This window comes from Mus pahari, chromosome X, assembly GCF_900095145.1.
Source record: "Mus pahari chromosome X, PAHARI_EIJ_v1.1, whole genome shotgun sequence".
NCBI classification, from domain to species: domain Eukaryota; kingdom Metazoa; phylum Chordata; class Mammalia; order Rodentia; family Muridae; genus Mus; species Mus pahari.
Window position 1 is genome coordinate 89,472,219 of NC_034613.1, and position 4,640 is coordinate 89,476,858.

The window sequence follows — 4,640 nt, forward strand, 5'->3', positions numbered from 1 at the left end:
TCTCTCTCTCTCTCTCTCTCTCTCTCTCTCTCATTCTCTCTCTCTCCCTTTCTCTGTCTCTACTCCCTCAACTCCCCTCCCCAAGCCACTCAGGGGCGGGTGGGGGGGGGTGGGGATAGGATGACTCAGCATGGGTCTGCAGAGGCACCCTCTTCTCCCACACAGGACATTCCACCAAACATATTATTTCTCTTCTTTCTTTTTTATAAAACACAAAATTTGGGGCCATGATTCGGAGCTGTGCGTGTGTGCCACTGCTCAGCGGTGCCAAGGCCCTGTGTTCCCTCAGGTATGTGCATGACTTCTGGCCTATTGTGGTTCCTTCCGCTTTGTAAGCTCTCATATCCAGCCCTAGCCAGGACACAAGCCTGGTGCCTCTGCCGTGCACATGCTTGCCCAGTGCTGTTGCCTGGGAGCAGGGGACCATCAGGTTGCCTAAGGAGAGGGGAACAGACCTACAGACCTAGGTCAGAAATTGAGCAGGTCAAAACTCCTGTGCTGATCAGTCATGGACCTGCACACCCGCCCGCTCCGTCAGTGGCCCAGGCCTAAACCCGCCTGGAAACACTCACTTCCTGTCGCCACGGTCTCATACCACCCCTGTCATTTTTCTGGTTTCTGTCCATTCTGGTCCACATTAACTCTAAGCCAAGGGTACACTAGACAATTTGTCTCTATGTGTGTCTCTTCATGTGTTTTTCTCTGCTAATGCAACCTGTCAAAGTTGCTTAATAATTAAGCTTTTTGTTCTATCCTGCCTTGGTAAATAATGATTTTTGCTATTGCCATTAAGTTACACTGTGCTCTATTTACTATATACATTCTCAAGCAAGTAATTTAACAAACACAAGTTTTCTAACTCAAGATTGTGCTCAATAGATACTGCTCTCAATCTTGTCAGAAGTTTGCTAATGTATTAACATTTAAGCTTATGACAGACAGAGACTCCCAAAGCCTGAGAGTTACCCCCAAGGTCTCCAAGAAGATATGTACACAGTGACAAGAGTCTACCTGGATTGTGGTATGATGACCACTAAAAACTACTGCATTTGCCCTGCCTGGGATTGGTCTACACTGTGGACAAAACAGGATACCCTGAAAGTCAAATGCCTCATATTGCCTAAGTCAAGGTGTGGGTCATTTCTCATTTCACACAAATTTATTCCACAGAACAAAAGCTCTTCGTCTTCTGGGCCTGACAACCAGACTGACTCCACCCAAGTTACCATGGAGACTATAGGGGCCTGGGAACTGTTTAGAACATGGATGAAACTCATTTTAAATTAATACATGACTCCTAGATTATAATGTGTTCTTCCCAAGATTTCTGATTACATTGACAGCTAAGCTAACTATAGCTTGACAGCTAGAAAACAGACCTAGCTCCTTACCCCTAAGGTAATCCACCACTATATTGCTCATTAATAAATTTGTTAACTAGCTAAGACTGCCAAATTTCTTACAGACTTCACTATAAATGATACACAAGTTCAGATGTAAGCTTTTACAGATACAATCTGTTACTTCCTTACTTAAACTCAGTTTCCAGTGACTAAATGCTTCATATTTCTTCTTGCTTTGCCACTGTCCTAATATTATTCTAGTTCTTATAAATTTGCCTAACCCTATTAAAATATTCCACTATACGATCCAACTATATAATCACAAATTCAAATTTTGAGTTTGCTGTTTTTTCTTTTTCTTTCTCTTTCTCTTTCTCTTTCTCTCTCTTTCTTTTTCTTCTCTTCTTTTCTCTCTCTCTCTCTCTCTCTCTCTCTCTCTCTCTCTCTCTCTCTCTCTCTCTCTCCCTTTATTTCTTTCTTTTTCTGGTGGTTTTTCAAGACAGGGTTTCTCTGTATAGCTCTGGCTGTCCTGGAACTCACTCTGTAGACCAAGCTGGCTTTGAACTCAGAAATCCACCTGCCTCTGCCTCCCAAGTGTTGGTATTAAAGACATGTGCCATCACTGCCAGGCTTTAGTTTTCTTTGTCTTTCAACTAAATTTAAAGTATCTCTCATGCTGAAGCTACTCAAATATACATTTCATTTGATTGCACTTTAACTATAGTCTTAAGGTGTTTCTCTTGCTATATGATCAACTGTATTCCCAAGGTAAGGGTTTTAAGTTTCCATTGTCTCTTAAATATAAACTTCGAATTGTTTCTTGTTATGTATATTCAGTCTCCTAGACAGAAGGAAAAATCCTTCTTTTTCCTTTTGCTCTACGAAAGGTTTTTGTCTTCCCTAAGCTCATCTTACTATTCATGTTGTTAACTAATCTAGCTCTCTTGTAAACTTATAAGCTACAGAAAACCCATTTAGATCTACCTCTCATGGACCAAACAGTCTCTGTCCAGATAAATACACCTACCTATTCCAGAGGGTGGGATTCCTCTCCTGTGCCTTGGAACTGGGATTCACCCCCAACCACCAAGACCTAAGAGTTTCAAATGTACACCTAAGAAAAAATTTCTTTCTCCCAAATGTACTTAACTTTATTCTATACCTATAATGTGTGTGCGTGCGTGTGCGTGTGCGTGTGCGTGTGCGTGTGTGTGTTTCAGCATCTTGTCAACTCCAGGCATTTACTACAATCCAGGACAGCTCCAGAGAAGCAACCTCCAGATGCTCCAACCTCTCACAGACATAGATGCTTCTATTTGACCTATTCCCTCTGATCTATCCATAGATGGTTCCACAGACCCTGGACAGCAAGGAAACAGCCAACTCTAAGACTGCATCAACATCCCCATACCCATTTTCCTAGGATTCCTAGAGACATGTTGCCAGAAAGCCAGCAGGAAGTAGCTAAAGATCACGATGACCATATTCCTGCTCTACCATCACTTCTTTCTAATTTTACTTTTATAAGTTAAATGAAAATGGGGAAATGTTAGCATTTTGTCTAGGCTCCGCTCCATGGTTACCTGCCAGGTATGCCTGACTTACTATAAAAGGGGCTGCTTGTCCCGCCCTCTCTTGTCTCCTTGCTTTTGTTCTGTCCCCTTTCTCCTGCTCCCCCCTCTATCTATTCCCCTCCCCCCTCTCCCCACAAGCTTATGGCCAGCCTCTTCTCTCTCTCTCTCTCTCTCTCTCTCTCTCTCTCTCTCTCTCTCTCTCTTCCTTTCTCTGTCTTTACTCCCAAAATTCCCCTTCCCATACCCTGAATATAGTCGTGTGGCTGGTCCCTCAGGGGTAAAGGATGCCTCAGCATGAGCCCACAGAGGCAGCCCCTTCTCCCACACCTGACTATACATCCACCAAACATATTCTTTCTCTTCTTTATTTTTATAAAACACAACACACTGCATTCTTCACATATAATCCTTGTGTTGTCTTGAATCCTAAAGAATAGACTTCCTTATCTGCTCTGTTGAGCTTTCCAGTTGCAACTGTCCCTTTGAAGGGACAAAGCACACTTTATCAACGAGGTATCAATGAGGTATGGTCAACAACTTTTAATGGTGTCTCTTTCCATATACACACATTAAAAATCAGGGTCTTTTTTCTGGTGGCCCCACTGACCAGAAAATTACTATGTAGTCAAAGATGGCATTGAATTTGCTATAATCCTGCATTTGTCTCCTGAGTATTAGGATAAAAGGATGGAGCTACCATGACTGCCTCTTAATGGTGTTTAACTTTCTCCAGACTCATTCTCTTCCAAAGACATTCTCCTCCCCAGCTAAGTATATAGAAAGAGTGCCTGCTGGAGTGGTTGGCCAGCTACAGAAATGGACGACACCTGTCCTCTGTCGAGTGCTCAGGAGGACTTCCAAACAGTACTTGAGCTAGTGGGTCTGTTTCAAACAAGGGTGCAAGCTCTTAGGGAACCTTACAGAGGAGGCCTCACTGCCTGAGAAGGTGGTAGACAGGAACCCAAGAGAGAGGTTACCACTCATAAATGAGGTCACCGGGAATCACAGGAACATACAAAGGGAGAGGAGATACAGAAATTAATTAATTAATTAATTCTCGGGAAACATAGGTCAAAAAGGAGGGAGCAGGGCCCGCTTCTGAAGGCTTGGGCCCTGCTTAGAAACACGGCCAGAAATGGAAACGTCAGACTTTAAACAAGTAAAGAATTAAAAAACTAAGTAGAGCTTAAAGCAGCATCTAGACTACAGGGAAAGAAAGAGAACTTTGAACTTTGAACTACTGAGTAAACACCAGGTTGAACAAACACAATAGGAACATCAGGTTACTTATTAATTTATTAGCAAACCACCAAATAAGAAACAGAGGGCAGAGGGCATAGCTGATCTCTTTTTGTTTTTTATTTTTGGGGTTTTTTGTTTGTTTGTTTTGTTTGGTTTGGTTTTTGTTTTTATGCCATGCTGGGCATGCTAAATGCTAGGAAAAGTCTCTTCCACCAAGCTTCATTCCAGGTCTTCTTGGGCTTTTGGGTCTTTACAATGTACGTTACAAGTTAAATGACAAATGTGAAGCTGTTCTAAGTGACAAAAGTCACAGGACTAATCACATCTTTGCTCAAATGATATTTGTGCCCGGACACTCTTGAAATCTATAGCTATTTTGATCCATCTCATCTTTAAGTGGTAACAAATATAATATATACAAAATTATGCTGGGCGTGGTGGCACATGCTTTTAATCCCAGCACTCAGAAGGCAGAGGCGGG